At 38.2% G+C, this 22,609-nt stretch overlaps 1 pseudogene; it reads right to left on the bottom strand.

The window, feature by feature from the left end:
- Positions 1 to 9,514: 9,514 nt before the first annotated feature.
- LOC143647631 (homeobox protein TGIF1 pseudogene) lies at positions 9,515 to 10,265 on the bottom strand (annotated as a pseudogene).
- Between the last annotated feature and the right edge of the window lie 12,344 nt (positions 10,266 to 22,609).

Here is a 22,609-nt window from a genome sequence, read left to right as displayed (position 1 = left end):
CTCCCTTTAACATTAAAGTTGGGATGGGCATCGAGAACCCAGAGACAGTAGCAGTAAAGTGTTGTTGTTGTGGCAATGACTGTGGAGAGGGAAACAAGAGGCTGGTTGAAAAGTACCTGAGGTGTCTGAATGTTGGTGTTGATCCTAGCTGAAGACAATGATGAATATTCCTGTGCTTGGGTGCAGTCTGCTTCTAGCTCCTAAACTGGTTTTCAGATGTTCTGTGTTTGAAATTCTAAAGGATCCTATTTAAATTAGGATGCCAAAATTGTTTTGGGACTTTCCTCATGTAATTGTGCTTCAATTGGATATTACATTATTGCGAAAAAAGCAGGACAGTTTGCTTTATTTATAAACCTCATTTTCAAAGATTTACTGCTGTAATTTCTCTCATAAATGACCAATTTTTTTTTCATTATGCTGCTTGAGAGTGGCAGAGTCATAAACCTCAAATTAATTATTAAACAATTAACCTCTTTAAAGCTGTTGCTGTGGCAAAATGTTGATGATTTTGGGCAGCTATTCTAGCATCGCTGGGGTTACCATATTCCTTTCTTAAATTAACCAAAGTCCTGAAGAAGAGATTCTAGAAAGTACCTAAAGGAAGAAGACAAGAAGACAAACAGAGACAAGAGTAAGTGTTTTTAAAACTAGAAAAGAAGTGAGAAAGCAAAAGCAAGTCCTTGGAAGACTGTGTCATTTGTAGATCCTCCTGTTCCCATTCATGTCCCTTTCGGCACAAATAGGACAGGGGGACAGCGAACATCCGTAAATGGAATGTGGGAACTATAAAACAGGTAGAAAGAGGTGTGCCTTCTTGACTTCTTACCAGCATTCCCCAATTGTGGGCTGTATGTGCCCTGAGAAGGGCAGTTTCAGGTTAGAGTAGAAAAAGTTAGAAAGTGTCTGAGATTGCTCTGTTGTAAAATATAAATATTGAGCTCATCCTTCAAAACCTTTCTATCCAATAAAAATGTGTACTTGGTCGGTCCTAGCAGCAGTTACTGCCTCCTCCTTTTGGCTGCTACCAAGATGATCTCCTAGGTATGTGTTGGAACAGGAGCTAGATCTTGAGGGGGTAGGCAGATGCAGCAATGTGGGAGGGAAAGGTTGACGTGGACTCTGTGGACTGATTAGTGAGGGTTTGGACTGACGCTGATCATCTGATTCTACCTAAAGGTAAGACCTGGCTATGACTACTCATTGTCCTCTTGTTACCGCCCTCTTGGTTGCAAGTTGATCAGCTCCACGGTTTACTAAGGAGCCCAAGCAGTCCAGAGAACACTTTCTACTACAAAGAAATATGTTTTTCTTTTTCCTTTTTTGTTGTGTTGTACTGTATATGCAATAAAGCACACTAATCTTAAGTTTCCCATGAGTTTCTACATACACAAACACTCTTTAACCACAGCCCTGATAAAAATAGAGTATTTCCAGCAGCCCAGAAGGTAACACTGGGTTTATTCCCAGTATATACTATCATTGAAAGGTAGCTAGTGTTTATTTTTCCTTTCTAATTGGGTTGTTCCCTACTGGACAATAGACACTGGACTGTGACCGGTAGTAGTCTATTATGAATAAACTAGCTTTGAATATGTTTATATTCTTCTTTTTGTTGTAGTTTTCACCTAAACCTTTCTAAATGGCTGTTACCATTAGTACTTTGTTTCACTTTTCAAAAAAGGCGTTGGCATAGGCATTAATTCTCGTTCCTGCTATAATTCTTCTCACAGTAGTTCCATTACATTTTTTAAATTTGAAGAATGCCATATTAAAGAGCAAAAATGTTCCACCATATATACAGTGTCAATTTTTTTCTTTCTTCTACCCCATTACATTTCCCAGAGATTAACCAGTGTTAGTAGTGTTGAGGTCTTATTTCAGGTTTTTTTCCCTACGTACATAGAAACATATGTCATATAATATAAATACTATGATACCTATGCTATTCTATGTTATATTTATATTAGTTTTTATTTGAGAATAAAAAATCAAAAGAAATATTTTTCGGCTATTCATTTTTTTCTTAAATTTCTCTATGTGTCGAGGAGGTCAGTTCATAGTGCACTCACTCTTACAACAAAATTTAGATTTCTGATCTCTATTTTCAGACCACCTGAATGAAAACCTTTAAGAGTAAAAGCTAGAAATCTGTGTTTTTAAAGAGCTCACCAGCTATAAAGTCGGGTACAGGTGCTTTATGAATGAGTGAATCCTGTGTAGTTTTGACTCTGTTAAGTAAATATTAATGATTCTACTTTCTTCTATATTGATTTCCTGAACCAGGTTTTATATTTGACCTCTTCTGAGAAATTAAGAAAGAAATATTGGCAATAATAACTTCAATGATATCATTATACATATGAAACAACTTAGTGATCAATTGAGTCTGTCTACTATATGGGTTTAAATATTTTCTCTGCTCTGTTTAACAGAGCACTTAGCTAGTAGGTCATTACAACTGGATTTACTGAAACAGAGGGATATTAGATACATTTTTCACTGTGAATTCTAGGTATGTGTTGTAACAGGGGCTGTTTACAAAAATCTATGTTTGGGAAGCTTGGGAAGTGCTTTACAAAGACAATTTCAGAGGTTCAAAGGAATTTGGGGAAAAGATTTACTAAATATGGCATTGTTGGTACAAATTTTTATACCATACCTGTAGTAGGAACCTTGCGATTACAGGTTTCTGAGTTTTGTAAGGAAGTCATTGTTTCCTCTCTTACGTATGCCACCATTGCCTCTCCCTTCAGGACCCGATAGATGAGTGATGCCACTTCTGCTGGGTGGTGGATGGAATGAATAGCACAAAAAGTATTTTTCTGACATCAGCTGCTCTCTACAACTGGGTTCCCCTGACCCACATGGACAATGGTTGCTCACAGCAGCAGCTGTATTCCTTGGACTCTGGCTAACAGATTAAACAGATTGTGGTTCTGTTTGTCTTTCCCCAGCATCACAGATCATCACTGTGAAATCCCCTTTAGTGTTTACAGTTAAACTGCACTCTTTTTAAAGGAACTTGCTTACCACCCAGCTTTGAAGCCTTTAACTGTCACAGTCAGGATAGACTTTGGTGCATCTTGACTCTCTTAAAACATCAGGAGAGACAGCTGCCCCCTCCAGAGTGGCATTCCCTTCAGACAATGTCCAAACTGGCATTCAGGGGACTCTGCAAAACCTCTCAAGTTCCTTTTCACCTGTCCCTTCATCCTTCTCCCAACACAGGTACTTGTATGACAGTTGCATCCAATGGATATCAGAGTATTGATGATTCTCCTTAAGATGCACAAGCAAACTAATTTTCTTCCCTGTTCTAGCTACAAACACAAAGTTAACTTGGTTTGGGATCTTCCTAGGAAAATTATTACATCATAGTTATATTTTATGCCAGTATTTCCAGAGTACCCTCCTCCTTGACCTTTGACAGAGTGCACCTGTTTCTTAAAAAACTGTCTTCTTCCATTTATGACCTGCTTTAGCAGACAATCCTGCTGTAGGCTGAAATAGACAATCTTGAGCTGAAGTTTCTGTACTTTCTTAGCAGAAGTAAAATTTGAAAATGGTAAGAGAATACTGTTAGTGCTGTTACTTATTTTCTTTCAGAAACAAAGAATTTGACCTCTGGGTTTTCCCCAACTTTTGTGATTTTGTTAAGAAAAGATCAGAGACAGAGGCCTAAGTGACAGCTGTGGCATTACCTGAGGTCTGAGGAGCCTTGACAAACTCTGTTCATAGTTCCTAAAGGCCCTGCTAGGCTTCCCAGCCACTGCCTCCCCTAAACTCTAAGCCCAATTCTGGGTATGGCCATGGTAAGGAAGGAAGAGACTATATTTATTTCTCCTCTCCTTTAAGGAGTTGTAATTGATTTCTGTTTTGGCATTCAATTATTCCTTTTGGAGTTATACTCAATCTCTATTCTTTCTCCTTTCCATTAGCCTTCAAAACAAGTATAAGGAAAAGGACAACTCCCATTGCCCAAAGATGACTTTCAGGAGTTGCTCTCAGTGGCTTTTATACAAGCCAGATGGTTAGATGGCAGTTTTTCATATTTTTTTTTCAGCATGGTTTCTAGATGGCAGCCTATTGTTATGTTCTTATTGGGCTGTTGTTAATAGCTTCTGTGCTATTTTTTGTACAGCTCTTTCAGAGACATACTCTGCCAACGTGTATAACCTTATAGAGTACCACATCCCAACTACTCTAGCTAAACAATTCTTAGACATTTTGGGGCATGGGTATAATGTGTGTGTGTGTGTATATATATATATATATAGTGTGTGTGTGTGTGTGTATGTGTGTGTGTGTGAGAGAGAGAGAGATTGAGAGATTGCAAGATTGAGAGACGTGAGCCATTAATATAATGTATAGTGTTTTAATGTGTTTGTCCTCTCCTGGACTATTGAAGAAAACTTGAAGGCAATCATTAGTCAGTGATGTATTCAATATTAATATGAAATTATTTGAGTCACTTTTCTCAAGGCTGCTTTCCTTGTTTCCTTAAAATAGAGGAACATTTTAGGGGATATCTGGCATTCAATTCTGTAAGATTTTTAATGAATGGTAAAGAGCCAGAATGACCTTTTGTTATTCCCAATCACTGAAAAAGGATACTTCAATCCCTAAGGCAACCCAAAGCAAGCATATTATTTATTTTTCTATCCCTTCTGTGACCAGATAGTGAAAAAATCATCAGCTTTAAGCCTTTCAAAAATTTTCAATTAGGACTGCTCTTGCAGGGAGTTATAGCTATTTGTTTCTGAATGAGCATTTTTAGTTGAAAGATCATTTCTCTTCTTATAGCAGTCTTTTCATAAATCTGTGGCTTTACTTAACTAACCAAGGGCTAGCAATCCTCCAATTATACATAAAAAAACATAGTGGTTCCAAATTCCTGAACTTATCTCACTTTTGGGCGCATTAGTTTTTGGATGCCCTTAGAGGTTATGTAATTCTGGGATTGAAAAAAAGATACAATTTTCTGTTACTTGTTTGGTATATTACAGTTTTAATAGTAACAAGATCATTACTACTCTTTTCTACATATTAGCTGTGATATGATTTCTATGGTGAGCCATAAAGTTTATTTGCTAGGTAAGGAAATAAGCATCATGTAGAAAATGTCTGGCAAAGCAACTTAGGAAAATGAAAATATTTAAAGCTGCTATAAAAATAAGCTTCTGTCTTTTATACCAGGGATTTATAACCACTTTCTTACTCTGCTCAGTTCTCTTGGTTTTGCTCTACTAGTGCAACCTCACCCCCTTGTTTCAGTATAACAGCCAACATGACCATATGCCCACCATAGCAGGGACAAAAAAAATCAAATTTTATATTATAAAATGCTTAAGTTTTCTATTCAATGCTTTGATCAGCATTCATTGTCAGGCACTGAATGTCTCCCTTGTTTAAAAGATCGAGTAAATTAAATGAATGGATTCAGCACTGGGAAAATATAAGTAGGGACAAATGAAACTGGATGAAGCACTGGCACAGAATGTTGAGAGAAAGTGTATGTTGGATCTTTCTTTTTTGAAATATTTTTATTGACAAAACAACATACAAACACAGTCTTAACATACAAACATTCCATACATGATGTATAATCAGTGGCTAACAATATCATCACATAGTTATGTATTCATCATCATGATAATTTTTTAGAACATTTGCATAACTCCATAAAAAGAAATAAATGGAAAATAGAAAAAAACTCATGCATACCATACACCTTATCTCTCGCTCTCATTGACCCCTAGTATTTCCATCTATCCAATATATTCTAACCTTTGTTTATTTTTATTTATTTATTTATTTATTTTGCGGGGGAGGGAAGGTTATTAGCAGCAGGACAGCATGGAGAGTTGACTCAAGAAATCAACTCCCCTTTACCCATATTTTTTACTCATCTGTCCATACCCTAGATAAAGAGAGCATCAGACACAAAATTTTCACAATCACAGAATGCTGGTCCTTGTTCCTAAGGATTCTTTAAGAATGAGAAAGGTTGCCAGCTTTGGGGAATAAGTTGGGGGAAATCTGTCTAAAAGGCAGAGTGGTAGAACAGATTGAGAGGAATGGTTATTTTCTCTGAGAAAGAATGTGAAGGTCATTCTTAGGGTCAGACCCTTTCTCTGAAACCCTTCCCCCACAACTCTTCTCTGTTGTATATCTGAAAATTAGTGTCCCTTAAAAATGATTTTCACTTTCTTTTTATTAGAAGTTGTTTGATGTGGGATAGGGCATCTCTGTCAGATTTTGGAATCAGGGTTTTGCTTATTTCCTAAAGTGATTTGGTAAACTTTCTTTCTTTTTCTATGCCATGGAACAGTTAAAAAGTATTAAAAAATCCTCGAATGCTTGATAAAACTCCCAGTTAAAAAAACAAAAACTGTGTTTGTCATCTTTTAAGGGATGTGAACAGGCGAGGGGTTAAAAACTACAATGTCATCAAAACATTTTTATTTGTCATATCCAACAGTGAGATAAAAATCCAACTGTGTATCAACAACAGGTGAATGGATAGACAAACTATAGAATATTATGCAACGGAATATTACTCAGCAATAAAAAGAATGAGCTATTGATGTATACAACATGTATGGATCTCAAAATAATTACGATAGTGAAAGAAAGCAGACTAAGAAGAGTACACACAAAATGCTAATTAGTGTATAGTGACAGAAAGACGATCCATGGTAGCTTGGGACAGGGACAGGTTGGTATTACAAAGGGTCATGAGGAAAGTTTTGGCAGGATATGGGTTTGTTCATTATCTCAATTGTGTATCAAATGCTATAAAATTGTATACCTTAAACATGAGATATGAGGTCTTTGGTATGTCAGTTATACCTCAATGAAGCTATAAAAATAACAAAAGTCTCTAACTTTTGCCAGGTGTTTTCAAGGCCTGTCTGAAAAAGTATCTCCTTCAGGAATTTGTAACACACTAATCTGTACTTACACTGTCTCTTGGTTTATGCCCTCTGGTTGCCATATCAGTGACTTGCATAATATTTAACCTACAGACTCTTAATAGCAAAGATTCCTAACTTCAGCTTTGTTCACAATGAATCTTCTGTTGCTGACAGGAGTTTTACAGCCCCTGTACCTTCATATGATGTTTAGAGGATGAGACATTTCATCAACTTATAGCATTCCCACCAGCTGTGTCACTGGAAGGAAGGCTGGAGAAAGGAAATGAAGTTTTGTTGAAATTATACTACACCTAAATTGGCACACCTAGAGGGAATGTGTTCCCTGCATGGTGATGGTCTGCTTTTAGCTTTCTAGCATTTTATCATCCTCTATAATTGTGCAGCATCATGTGCCTGAAAAACCTTCCAGCTCTCCTAAAAGATATTGAATTTCATGACATCCCTGTGGAGAAAAGGTACAATAATCAAGATAAGCTGACTAACAATGAAATCAAAACAGATCTTTTAAATCTCATTTTTTCTCTCTCTCTCCCTCTGTTAAATAATTCAAGAAATATCTAGTAAGCACTTATGTTCCAGGCAGACTTAAAACTTGTGTATCTTCTAGAACTTTGTTATTCAATGTGTGGTTAGTGGAATACGGTGTCTGCATCACCTGGGAACTTCTTAGAAATGTAGAATCATAGTCCTCCAGATATAACAAGATCTCTCAGCATTTATGTGAACATTTAAGAAGCATTTTTCTAGAGAATTCTTCTTAGCTCTATCACTTAAATATCTTTATGGCTTTGAGGAAATAACATTACTTCTCTAAATCTTAATTTCTTCTTTCACAAAAGGAGGAAATGTGAATAATTGTAGAAGCTGCTTTATACACTTTTGGAAGGATTTAATCAGGTAGACCTTAAAGCCCTTAACACACTGAGTGGTATGTAGTAAATGCTATAAAAATAGTTAGTCATTAAATTTTTGATGATTGTTTTATAGTTGAAAATTTTCTTTACATCTCACCTCACTTTTAGTTCATTTATCTGTTCATAATGCTGACAAAAAGACATATTCCAAGAGACATGAGAACTAGACACATGATCTTGAACCAAAAAGAAAAGAAAGGAAAGGGAGTATGTTTGTTGTTGATAGTATTACTATTTATTTCCATAAATGACATTATTGGATATTAGAATTTAAGTGAAATGGAATTAGATGCTGCAGCCAAATGCTGCATAAATATCTCCTTTTCAGGAAAGGACTAGATGCACTTAATGGTGTATTAGCATTCTCCAGAGAAACACACACACACACACACACACACACAAGAGGATACCTCAGAAATATTTCAGGTTCAGTTACAGTCAACCACTATAAAATGAATACTGCACTAAAGTGAGCCGCATGGCTTTTTTGGTTTCCAAGTGCATGAAAAAGTTATGTTTATACTACACTATGGTCTATTATATGTGTAATAGCATTATGTCTAAAGTAAAAATGTACATACCTTAATTACAAATATTTTATTGCTAAAAATTGCTAACCATCACCTGAGCCTTCAATAAGTTGTAGTCTTTTTGCGGGTGAAGGGTCTTGCCTCAATGATGATGGCTGCTGACTCATCAGGGTGGTGGTTGCTGAAGGCTGGGGTGGCAGTGGCAATTCCTTAATATAAGACAACAATGAGGTTTGCCACATCCGTTTACTCTTCCTTTCATGAAAAACTTCTCAGTAACATGTGATGCTGTTTGATAGCATTTTACCTACAGTAGAACATCTTTCAAAGCTGGAGTCATTCCTCTCAAACCCTGCCACTGCTTTATCAGCTAAGTTTACATAATATTCAAAACCCTTTGTTGTCATTTCAACAATGTGCATGTTATCTTTACCAGGAGTAGATTTCAACTCAAGAAACTACTCTCTTTGCTTACCCAGAAAAAGCAATTCCTCATCCATTCAAGCTTTATCAGAATGAAGCAATCCAGTCATATCTCCAGGCTTCACTTCTATTCTAGTTCTCTTACGATTTCTACCGCTGCATTTACTTCCTTCACTGAAGTCTTGAACCCCTCAAAGTCATAAGTGAGGTTTGGAATCAACATCTTCCAAATTCCTGTTATTGTAATTTTGACCTCCTTTTTAACAACTTCTTTAAAGAAAATGCTTTATTACGTATGGAAAAGGCACCAATTAGCTAGATTCATATTTGCTTGAAAAAAACTGAACATTTGTTAATTAGGCAGTGTGTAGACATCTTGTCCCACATTGGAATAAGAAGATGCTAGGTTTTCTAGGTATTGTTCAGTCTGAAAAAATCACCAACAAAAAAAGTAGGGGAGAAAAAAAATCACATAATCTTGGAAACCATTTTGCATTATGAATAATTTACCAAGAAATGTTTAAAAAATAAAACACTTTGTACAGTAAATTTGCATCTATAGTTCTTAGAATAACTGTATTCCATTGAAGACATCTCAGAAACAGGATTCTTTATTTTAGCAATCCTATTTGTAAATATTAATGAAAATATATAAAATAATGCAAATCAAATCTTATCCTTCACCCTGGCATTTTTGTGAATTTTTTCACTTTAGAGAGAGTTTTGCTTGAAGCTACATTTCTGCGGCCCTTTTGAGTGCAACATCCACTAGAAGCTAAAATCTGGTAAAATCTTGATTGAGGTCCCTTGGGGTGAGGTGACGAGGGTTGAAAAGACCACTTGTGTATTTGAACTTAGTCCAGATTTATGTGTCCTCTGGGTACATGAGAGAAGTGTCTGCAAAGCTGCTGGCTATTTACTAAAGCTCTGTGTTTTGTTCCACACCAACTGACTGGCAGAGTGAGAGATGCACATTTTACAATGTAGTCACAGCTGTATGGCAGATCACTCATGGATGAGCCAAAATGGATCCGAGGAATGATGGTTTGGGAGACAGTGGCCTCCCTAGGGTTGGTCTTGGTCCGGGTGTTTGGGATTGCATGGGTTTTCCACCAGAGCTAGCATGCAGTTTTTATGCCCATACTGACTTCACCTAGCTAGTTTCAGAAATCTAGCTCCATGGTGGGAAATAGTGAACTGACTTGGATCTTTGTTATCTTTTCTCAGCATGTCAAGGAGAATCCTCTGGCTGTAACTGATGAACCATCTACAGACCTTCAGGGTGTATAGATGTGTTTATTGGGATAATAATGCTTTCTCTTGCTTGAGGGATAAGTATTGTATTTGTATTCATATAGCCAGACCTGGAGAATCAGGACAGATTTCTTGGATAGGTTGCCCCCTTTCCTCCTCTTGCCTGAACCAACTGAAGAGGAGAGGTCCAGGGAGATGTCCATGCTGGCATGATCCTCAGCAGCAACACCTTTCTTGCTTTTCAGTCTTAAGCTTCATGTCCACTGGTAGGAAGCACTGAGGTCTCTAAAGCCAGGGCTGGCTGGGAAGAGGGCCTGTGGTGCTCTTGCTTCACTACAGTTACTTCCACATCCACTGCAGTAAGTTGTAAGAGGTGCTTCAGTCCTTGGTGCTAAACAAAGTGCTTGGCTCCTAGTCACCTGGCCTCAGAATGGGCTCAGCTGACACAAGGGCTTCCTCCCAATGCTATCTACTGGTGGGTAACTGGGGACTTGCTGCCAGTCCCAATGTACTCCCCTCCCCACTTAGCTCTTTGTTCCCATCTCCTATATGGCACATGTAGGCCTCATATGTTCATAATAGCATCTGGAATGGTTAATCCTTCCAGGAAGATATTTAATTTCCTTTGCCCAGGCCCATCAGAGAAAGCATTATCTATGGTAGCTGTAGGCATATGAAATGTATTTCTTAAATAATACTTAACATTTTAAATTACTTCTTGATCCATGGGCTACAGAATGCATGTTGCATTAGCAGGTGTGAAAACAATAATATTAATCTCACTGCAGCTCTCCAATAGAGCTCTTCGGTGATCAGGCACATTGTCAACAAACAATAATATTTTGAAAATAATCTTTTTTTTTGAGCAGTAAGTCTCAAGAGTGGGCTTAAAATATTGAGCAAGTCATGTTTTAAACAAATATGTTGTTATTCAGGCTTTTATTTTTTTCCATTTATGGAGCAGAGTCAGAGTAGATTTAGCATAATTCCTAAGGATCCTAGGATTTTCAGAATGGTAAATTAGCATTTGCTTCAATTTAAGTCACTAGCTGCATTAGCTCCTAACAAGTGAATCAGCTTGTTCTTTGAAGCTTTTAGGCTAGGAACTGACTTCTCCTACCTAGCAATGTAAGTCGTAGATGGCATCTTCTTCCAATATAAGGCTGTTTCATCTGTACTGAAAATCTGTTTGTTTAGTGAAGCCACCTTAATTATGTTAGCTAGATCTTCCAAATAACTTGCTGCTTTACCTTGCACTTTTAGTTTTGGAGATGGCTTCTTTCCTTAAATCTCATGAACCAACTACTGCTAGCTTCAAACTTTTCTTCTGCAGCTTCCTCACCTCTCAGCTTTTATTGAATTGAAGAGTTAGAGCTTTATTCTAGATTAAGTTTTGGCTTAAGGGTATATTGTGGCTGGTTCAATCTTCTATCCAGAACACTCAAACTTCCCCCATATCAGCAATAAGACTGTTTCACTTTCTTATCATTCATGTATTCACTGGAATAGCACTTTTAATATCCTTTAAGGGCTTTTCCTTTGTATTCACAACTTGGCTAACTGTTTGTACAAAAGGGCTGGCTTCTGGCCTATCCTGGCATTTGACTCTCTAAGCATAATCATTTATATCTTTTCCTTTGACTGGACCATATTTTCAATTTTTTGAGCATGATCCGTTATCTTCTGCTGGTGTCTGGGCATTTAGTCAGATTTCCCTGGGTGCTGGACCCAACAATTTGGAAGATTTTTCTGTGAAATCTCTGGGATCTGTTTTTCTTATCCTGCCCAGTAGGTGGCGCTCGTGGCACACATTTGTCTGCGGGTTCCACCAGTAAAAGGTGCTGTGGGTCCTTTAACTTTGGAAAACTCTCGCCGTCGGGGAGGTTCGCCAGCCGAAGCGGCTTGGAAGAGTGCCAGCCGGCCCAGGGACCGAACGCGGGGAGGGTCGCTGGCCGCCGCAGCCCAGGAGAACGCCCGTCCGAATTTCCTAGTCGGCCGGGGCGCCAGCTGCCACGGCCCACCCGGGAGAGTGCACTGTTCCCGGGGAGTCACATGTTTGGAAGGCCCCCCCCCCCGTCACCGTTCTCCGCGGCCTGGGGATTTCCGATCCAATTCTCTCAGTTGGTCCGGGGGGCCACGCGTGGTGTGGGCGTCAGCCGCCGCGGCTTGAGGGGACCGCCTGTCCAATTCTCCCAGCCAGCCTGGGATGGGGGAAGGGAGGAACTCCGGCCGCTTGCCGCCCCGCCTGGTGAAGCCCGCGCCCCTCGGCGATCTCACCGGAGCGGGTTCTCTCAGCCAGTCAGCCGTTCCAGGATGGGGTACGCTGTCTTTTTGATCTCTGTCGTGACTCTGGGAGCTGTTCTGTATCATTTCTACTCCCCTAGTAGCTGTTCTGGAGGAGGAACTAAGATCCGTGCGTCTTACTAAGCCGCCATCTTCTCCGGAAGTATCTCATTTATATCTTTTGATGTAAAGCAAGAGTTGCACAATTCTTCCTTTCATTTGAACACTTAGAGTTCATTTTAGGGTTATTAATTGACCTAATGTTCATATTGTTATGGCTCAGGGGATAGCAAAGCCTGAGGAGCGAAAGAGATGGGGGAATGGCTGGCCAGTGGAACAATGAACTTAATCCATAAATGTTGTGTGTAATCTGATCCAACACAACATTTATAAATTAAATTCATTGTTTTATATGGGTGTGGTTTTTGGTACCTCAAAGCAATTACAATAGTAATCTCAAAGATTATTGATCGCTGATCATCATCACAGACCTAATAATACTGAAAAAGTTTGAAATATTCCAAGAATTACCAAAATGTGGCACAGACACATGAAATGAGAACTTGCTGTTGGAAAAATGGTGCCCATAGCCTTGTTCAATACAGTGTTAAGTTTATGTTACTTACATTTCAATTTGTAAGAAACACAGTATCTGTGAAGTGCAAAAAAGCAAAGCGCATAAAGACAAGGCATGCTTGTAAAGAGATTTGTTGTAAGGAATTGACTCATGTGACCACAGAGGCTGGCAAGTCCAACTTCATAAGGCAGGCTGCAAGCTGGAAACTGATAGTGGTAAAGCACAAGTTTAGTCTAAATTCCTCCAAAGTTGCTGGCTGACTGAAATTGATTTTTCTTTGTGATCTCTGAAATCTTCAGTTCTGGCTTTTAGACCTCCCACTGATTGGATGGGGACTCATTGCTGAAGGCAATTACCTCTGTTGATTGTAGATGCAATCAGCCAAAGCTATAATAAATTGATTACAGATGCAAATTCATGCATAGAATATACTAACAGTAACAATAAGGCCAGTGCTTGCTTGACCAAACAACTGGACCTCACAATGAAGTTAACATATGAAACTAAATACCATAGGGCTTTAAACAATAACAATAACAGTTTTGTTGTCAAGACTGAAGTGGAATGACTATTCCTACTTATTCTCTCTTCCTTTTTTTTCAGTTTCATTGATAAACTGAGTACTCTGAGTGAATGACTACTTTGTGAACCTAACTTGTAAAAAGCTTCATGAAGGTACCCATTATGTTCATTCCATTCACTCCTAAATTTACAACATTTAGCACAATTCTTGACATAAGGAGGGCATTTGATAAATACTTGTTGAATATACAAATAATTTAATTGGGCCATTGTGCAGGCCAGAGAAACCTCTCACTTTTATATTTCCAATGTTTCTATTATATACATTTTTCTGGGATAAAAATAATTTCAAACTTATAGAACAGATACAAGAAAAAGCTCTCATACACCCTTTACCCAAATTCACCAATAGTTTTTTTTTTTTGGTGGGAGTAGTGCATGGGCCAGTAGTTGGGGAATTGAACCCAGGTTTATCTCATGGCAGGCAAGAATTCTACCACTGAACTACCTTTGTACCCCCCTACCGGTAGTTTTTTAATTAGCATTTTTTTGAAATAATTTCAAATTTACAGAAGAGTTGTAAGAATAATACAAAGAACACCTTTTATCCTTCAACCAGATTTCCTGATTATTAACATTTTATACAAGTCTCTTGATTTTCTCTCACATATAATTATTTTGTTTCTGAAACATTTGAGTGTAAGTTGGCAAATTACCTTTAATTTTTTTAATTAAAAATTTTTTTAAAACATAACAACTTACAAACATGAACATTCTTACTCTATCATTATTCCATTCTTGGCATATAATCAATAACTCACAATATTATCACCATGATCATTTCTTTGAACATTTACATCAATGTGGAAAAAGAAATAAAAAGAAAAAAGAAAAAAACTCATACATACCATACCCCTTGCCTCCCTCTCATTGATTACTAGTATTTCCATTTACCCAATATATATTTGTTGGCAAATTACCTTTAAATACGCCAGTGTGTATTAACTAAAAACAAGGACAGTTTCTCACATAACCTCAGGGTTCTCATCAAAATCAGAATATTAACATAGCTACAATGCTATATTATCTAAATCTAGAAACCCCACTCAAATTTCACCAGTTGTCCAGTAATGTCCCTTTAGAAAGCAATAGCAATAACATAATCAACACTCTTTATTCTTTTTCCTTCTTCCCTTTTCTAATTCAGGATACAATCCATGATTATGCATTATATTTAGCTGTCATGTCTCTTTAGCTTCCTTCAATCTGTAGCACTTCCTTAATTTTTCCTTATTATTCATAATCTTCACAATTTTGAAGAGTACATGTCAGTTTTTTCTGCTGTTTCTTCATGACTAGATTGGGATATACATTTTTGCAAATGCAAAACATTTTTGAAAGGAATATCATAAAAATCATGTTGATTCCTTCTCAGTGTCAAATATAAGGAAGCACAGAATATCCATTTTTCCTATTTTCTATAATGCCAATATTTTGTTATTTGGTTAAAATAGTATCTATGATATTTCAACACTATAAAGTTCATAAACAAGAGGTATTTTGTAGGGATTCACTGAATTTTGTGTGTGTATATCTTTCCAGAATACTATATGCATATTGTATTACACAGGTTCTCTAGAAAAAAAACAGCAACAGGAGATATCTGCAAATATGAGATTTATAAAGGTGTCATGCAACTTGGAAGAGTCCAAACTCCATAGGGCAGGTTGAGAAGCTGGCAGCTCCAATGATGGTTCTGGATGAACTTCACAGGAGAGTCTCATTGGCTAAAGAAGCAGTGATTGTATGAATATTTCCTCCTTGTTTTATAATGAGTATGCTTGTATTTGTACACAAGCAAATAGCTCTCTTCTTCCTTAAAAGCCTTCACTTGATTGGATTATGTCATTGTGGGAAATGCACCTGAGTTGATCACAGATGTAATCAGCTACAGATGCAATCAAATAACTGATGATTTAATAAAAGAGCCTTCTGGTTAATCAACTAGCCATGAAATATTCTTGAAGAAATGGTCAGGTCAGTGCTTGCATAAACAGACAACTGGGCATCATCACTTGGACAAGTTGACACTAGAACCTAACCATCACAGTCCACCCTGTTGTCAAATTGGCAGCTATACACATCACCTTAAAACACACTTAATTTCCAGATGGAACACAATAACAGACATCTGTTTCACCGAACATACTCAACTGTCCTGCATTAGCAGAAATGCACCACATCTCTCCAGAATAGGGTGTGAGTCCTTAGGTAATATTCACTCTTAAACTTTTATCTATGACTTAAATACTGTAACATGAGTAATGCAACTTATGTCATATGATAAGAGGAAAACAAGATATTTGCTTATGTACAAATGCAAACATACTCATTACAAAACAAGGAGGAAGTATTCATATAATCACAGTCCTCATTTTGTAACTGGCTACCTGATTGTAGTTCATATTTATCACTACCTTCTACTATCCATTTAATGTTCCCTTTACCCTCAGCAAGCACTTCAGTTGGCCATGGTCCTTTGCCAGCTGGGGTGACCCAAACTTTCATTCTTGAAGTTCTGGGTGATTGGTAGTTCTGCCTGGAAAGGGTTACTGCAGTTTTCCATTGACTTTAATCACAGGGCATGGTAGTACTAAGAGACAACCTAGGGGATCTCCTCATTCCAGGAAAACTCTTTACCTCCATTGTGTAGTTGCAGTCCTATTTCACCTTAATAGTCAGAATCAATCACCCCAGACACAACAGTAACCCTCTTTCGTGGTGTTGCTTCAGTGCCATGAGAAACCCAAAGTGCCAGTTGGCAGTCTTAACTTCCAGTTCAATGGCACCATTGTTGTGTCACCTGGTAGAAGCACTCCTCCTTTTGGAACCAAGACCTGTATATCAGGGGAGCTTATATAGATTTCAGGGACAGGCAACAAAAATTTTCCTAGTGGATCACTAGGGGTGGTAGTGAGTTGTGCCACTCCCATTTCTAATCCTTTATTGCTGGATCTTGAATCCTGGCTATGGGAGAAACAGCACCATAGAGTGAATGCTGATTCACAACACACATGGCTTCCTAGAGAACATTATCTCAGCCCTGCAAGATATTGCCACTAAGTTGTCACCGTAATTGGGTCTTCAAAAGGCCATTCCACCATTCTATCAACCCAGCTGTCTCTGGATGATGGGGTACATGGTAAGACCAGAGAATTCTCACACTTCATTTGAGGTGCTCATTCTCACACTTCATTTGAGGTGCTTCATTTCAGAAGCAATGCTGTGTGGAATACCATGATGGTGGATAAGGCATTCGGTAAGTCCACAGATGGTAGTTTTTGCAGAAGCATTGTGTGCAGGGAATACAAACTCATATCCCAAATATGTGCCTATTCCAACTAGAAAAAAATCACTGCCATTTCCATGGTGGAAATTGTCCAATGAAATCAACCTGCCACCAGGTGTCAGCTGATCACCTCAGGAAATGGTGCCATATCAGGAACTGAGTATGGGTCTCTGCTGCTGGCAGACTGGGCATTCAGCAAAGGCCATAGCCAGGTAGGAAGTCCATGTTGCTGATCTCATGCATAACCTCCATCTCTACTATCTTGTCCACTTTGTTCATGAGCCCGTTGGGCAATGGCAGGGGTGGCTGAGGAAAGAAAATGACTTGTATCCACAGTAAGGGTCATCTTATTCACTTGATTATTAAAACCTTCCTCTGCTGAAGTCATTCTCAGGTGAACATTCATAAGTGATACAAATATCTTCATGTTCTTTGTCCATTCAGAAAGGTCTAACCACATACCTCTTCCCAAGACCTTTTTGTCACCATTTTTCCAATCATGCTCCTTCCAAGTCCTTGACCATCCAGACAAACTATTAGCAACAGCCTTTGAATCAGTATACAAATGCACCTCTCGCCAGTCCTCTTTCTAAGCAAAATTGGCAACTAGGTGTAGTGCTCAAAGTTCTTTCCACTAGGAGGATTTCCCCTCACCACTGTTCTTTAAGGACGTCCCAGAATGGGGTTGTAGCACTACGGCTGTTCACTTCATACCATAAAGAACCATCTGTAAACCAGATTCAAATTTTCTCTTCCTCAGTCAATTGAATGTAAGGAACTCCCCAAGAGGCAATATCTCTAGTCTGGGAAAGAAAAGGCAATGTGGCAGGATTGGGGGCCATGGTATATGGGCCACTTCCTCATGTAACTTACTTGCGCCTTCAGGAACTGTTCAAGCCCTACATCTTAGAAACCATTTCCATTTTCTGATGGAATGCTGCTGTGCATGCCCTACTTTATGACTTGGTGGTTCAGACAACACCCAGCTCATTATAGCAACTCAGGTCTCATGATAACTTGGTAGCACATGGTTGAACATTCAGACTCTACTAAGCTCAGTAGCAGGCTAAAAGCTGTTTCTCAAAAGCATAGTGCTTCTGTGAAGTAGATGGTAAGGTTTTCCTCCAACATTTTAAGGATCTGCATTGTTATTCTCTTATAGGGGCCTGCCACAGGTACCAAACAGCATCCCTATTTGCCATGGACACTTCTAACACCGTTGGATCTGCTGTATCATACAGACCAAGTGGCAGAGCAGCTTGCACAGCAACCTATTCATGTTGCAGTCTCCTATTTTTCTGGTCCTCACTCAAAACTAGCAGCTTTTCTGATTACTCTGTAAATGGACTGGAGTAGCACACCCAAATAAAGAATATATTGTCTCCAAAATCCAAAGAGACCAAAGAAACACTGTGCCTCTTTTTTTTAATTATTTTTTTAAACATAACAAACAAAACATTCTTACCATACGATCAATCCACTCTACATATATAATTAGTAATTCACAATATCATTACATAGTTGCATATTCATCATCATGATAATTTCTTAGAACATTTATATAAATTCAGAAAAATAAATAAAAAGAAAACAGAAAAAAATTCATACATACAATACCTCTTACCTCTTCTGCAGGGTGATGGAGCTAGTTTCACAAATTTATTTCTCAAGGCCCTGGTGAAAGATGTGTCTTCCAGACATTCCTGGGATGTGAAAGCACATCTTACATTATAAATCCACTCTAACATTCCCATCTCTCTAAGCCTCTGGATCCTCTCATCTACATTATACCAGGGAAGTTCTGGAATTTCAACCTCAGATAACATCAGCCAACTTTGAATCCATGTTTCAGCCAACCATTCAAACAAACTGTGAATGCCCGTTCTAACCCCTTGAGCTGTAACATTGAGTGCAGAGTCTCTGCTTAGTGGACCTATATCAATAAATTCAGCTTTAATCCAACTTTATATTCCTTCCACCATTATTCTACAACCTTAATATCCATTTCCACACATATTTCCCTGGTTTCTGTCCATATAAATTGGAAAACTCATGTAGTTCTTTTGGAGTATAGTATACCTCCTATCATGGTCAGGTTCATGTGTCAACTAGGCCAAATGGTGGCACCTGTTTGTTTGATTGGGCAAGTGCTGGCCTGTCTGTTGCTATGAGAACATCTCATAGAATTAAAATCATGATCACATTGGCTGCATCCACAGCTGATTCCATTTGTAATCAGCCAAGGGAAGTGTCTTCTGCAGTGAGTGATGCTTAATCTAATCGCTGGAAGCCTTTTAAGGAAGATTCAGAAGAGGTAGGTTCTCTTCCTACTTCAGCTGGCAAGCTTCTCCTGTGGAGTTCACCCAGACCCTCCATCAGAATTGTTGGCTTCACAGCCTGCCCTACAGATTTTGGACTCTACATTGCCATGGTTACATGAGACACTTGTATAAATTTTATATTTGCAAATGTTTCCTGTTTATTCTGTTTCTCTATAGAACCCTAACTAATACACCTCCTTACGGGTCACACTTTGTACCTCACCTTTCAGGGCCTGTTGGGACTTTGGTCTAGTTATAGGTCTTTAAGAAAAGACAGATGATGGGGTTGGGTCATGAAAAGAAATAGAGTGTCTTTTAAGCCAATTACCTCAGGGAATTCCATTGAAGTTTCATCTGGTGAAACAGGATTTTTTTCTCCAGACAGGAGTAAGGGCTCTGTCCCGAGGATAAGTGGTTACAGGGTTATCAGGCACTGAAGGCTTAATTTTATTAGGTGGAGGCTGGATGGCAGACTCCTCTGGGCAATCTGGAGGCTGGAAATCTGTTTCCTCAAGACAGACTGGAGGTCAGGAAACTTTCCTCAGGAAAGTCTATTACAGGTCTTCTTAGCAAAGGCTCAGCAGATTGCAGGGATTCCATCTCTCCGTCACCACATTATCAAGCCATATATCTCCATCCTGTTTTCAGGATCCCATTCTTTTCCAATCAAAGCCCTTACCTTAACAACAGACTCCCTGCAAATTTGAGGTTTTAGTTTATATTGAAAATGCTATTCACACAATGAGGCTCTGTGTCTGGTTTTCACAGATCTCAAGTCTGCCACCACAGGAAATAAGATTTTCTTTCAAGACAAACAAGGAATCTTTTACATCATTTATATAATGCTTAAATTACAAAGTTGAAGCCTTTAGCTCATCCCTTTCCTTCATCACTGTATCCAGCATATCTAATAACAACCAGCCAACATCATTATATCTCTTAATTCCACAAAACTTTATAAAAATTTCAAAAACATTCTCACCCAGAACCTTGCCTCATATAAGCATACAATTAGAAGAATCTAATGGTGATTTTTTAAAATATCTCTTCTGCCAACTCACCTCATGGATTGTCAGTGTTATCTTGATTATTGTAAACAGACTCATTAGTACCTCTAACTCTATCAGAGTAGAAAAACAATTGTAAAAATCTATTTTTAAAGATGTTGTTTCTCAAGAAACACTCCTGGTACCAAGTTGTATTTGTCAGGTTTCTCTAGAGAAACAGAATTTACAAATATCTGTAAATATGAGAGTTATAAAAGAGCCTCATGCAACCATGGGAATGGAAGAGTCCAAAATCTGTAGGCCAGGCTGTGAAGATGACAGCTCCAATGAAGGGTCTGGATGAATTCCAGAGAAGAGACTCACTGGCTGAAGAAGTAGTGAAAAAGTCTCTCTTTTTCTTTAAAAAAACCTTTAACTGAATGGAGTATGTCATTGTGGCAAACACACCTTAGTTGACCGCAGATGTGTTCAGCCATGGATGATTATTTAGTACACCAGCTTTCCAGTTTATCAACCAGCCATTAGATATCCTTGCACCAATGGTCAGGTTAGTGCTTTTCTGACCAGACAACTGGGCATAATCACTTAGCCAAGTTGACCCTCGAACCAATCATCAAACATATTCAAGCAAATTTATTTTTTCTAATCTCTTGCTCTTACAATACATAAATTTGTGCATATGTTGTTTTTTTCCTTAAGCCCATTTTTATTATACAGTTACCAATAATGGAATTACTAGGTTAGAAAGCATGGACATCAGTAACTGAAATTTTATCACCAAATTTCCCTCTCTAGAGATCAGTCCAGTATATTCTTCCACCTACCCCACAATGTATGGCAAGGCCTATTTCTCCACACTCTCATCAACTGAGTACAAAATCAAACTTTAAACACTGTTCATCTGATCATTGAGAATGGCATATCTATATAGCCTTTAAAAAATGCACTTTATTTTTATAATATAAAATTTGTGATGATAGTACAGAGTTGTCATATACTCCACACCTAATTATTACTATCTTACATTAGTATGGTACATATATTATAAACAGTGAAAATTAATATAATTATTAATTATAACAGTAATTAAAATTAATAAATATACCCATTTTTAATTCAAATTTCATTTGTTTCTACTTAACATTTTTCTGTTCTTAGCTCCCATCCAATGTCCCACATTACATTGAGCCATCATGTCTCCTTAGGATCCCCTTGGATGCGACAGTTTCTCTGACTTTCCTTGTTTTTGATGACCTTGATAGTTGTGAGGTACACTGGTCAGGGATTTTGTAGAAGGCCACTGTTCTAGGGTTTGTCTGATTAGAAAAGGGCTATGGATTTGGGGGAGTGTGGTAGGTTGAATTATGTACTTCAAGAAGTACATGTCCTTAATCTTAATCTGCATCCCTGTGGATGTGAACCCATTGTAAATAGGACCTTTTGAAGATATTCTTAGCTAATGCATAGTGAACTGAACCAGGGAAAGCCTTATTTCAGATTCCTAGAAGACTTTTAATGTGAAAGACACAGGGAGGAGTCAGAAGCTGGCAGTAAGTGGGGACCTGGAAGAGGAAGTAGAGGACATTCCCATGTGATGGGAAAGCTGTGAAATCACAACAATTGCTGCAAGGCAGGACCAGGACACCAGAGACTCCTGGGAGAAAGCTAACCTTGCCAATACTTTGATTTTGAACTTCTTCTCACAATCATGAGCCTATAAATTCTGTTGTTTAAGCCCACTCATTGTGCAGTATTTGTCATAATGTCTTGGCAAACTCAGACATGTAGGAAGACCACAGTTAAAGTGCCATTCCTATCATTTTGTATCATGAGTACATGACTTGTAACTGTTAATAGTGACCTGGATTCCTTGACTGAGGTAGTATTTGTCAGGTTTACCCACTGTAAAATTGTCCTTTCTCCCCCCACCTCCTTTCCATTCTGTACTCTTTGAAAGGAAGTCACTTTGTGCAGTCCACACCTAAAGAGTGGAGAGTTATACTATTCCTCCTTGAAGTTAGAGTGTTGAAATGAATTGTTTGGAATTCTTTATGTGAAAGATTTGTCTCTTCTACTCCACTTATTTTCAATCACTTATTTAGGTTAGTATGAGTTTATGGAAATTTATTTTTATACCTTGGTGTTTTAGTTTAGTTTGCTAAAACTGACAAAATCTAATATATCAGAAATGGATTGGTATATTACCAATGAGATTGATGAATTTATAAGTGGACACTTCTGAGACTGTGAAAAATATCCAAATTAAGGTATTAACAGGTGATTCTCCCTGGAAACTGGCTACCTGAGAGCCTCAGCACATCTGTCACATGGCCAGGCACATGGCGACATCTACTGGTCTTTCCCCTCTCTCCTGGGCTTCGTTGTTTCCTCTCTGTTTCATTCTTCTCTGTTTTCTGTGCCCTTTCTCAGTTTCTCTGACTTTTCTCTCCGTTTCATACTCTTATAAAGGATACCAGTAATAGGATTA

Source organism: Tamandua tetradactyla, chromosome 10 (genome assembly GCF_023851605.1).
Source record: "Tamandua tetradactyla isolate mTamTet1 chromosome 10, mTamTet1.pri, whole genome shotgun sequence".
NCBI classification, from domain to species: domain Eukaryota; kingdom Metazoa; phylum Chordata; class Mammalia; order Pilosa; family Myrmecophagidae; genus Tamandua; species Tamandua tetradactyla.
This window is presented reverse-complemented; position numbering and strand designations above follow the sequence as displayed.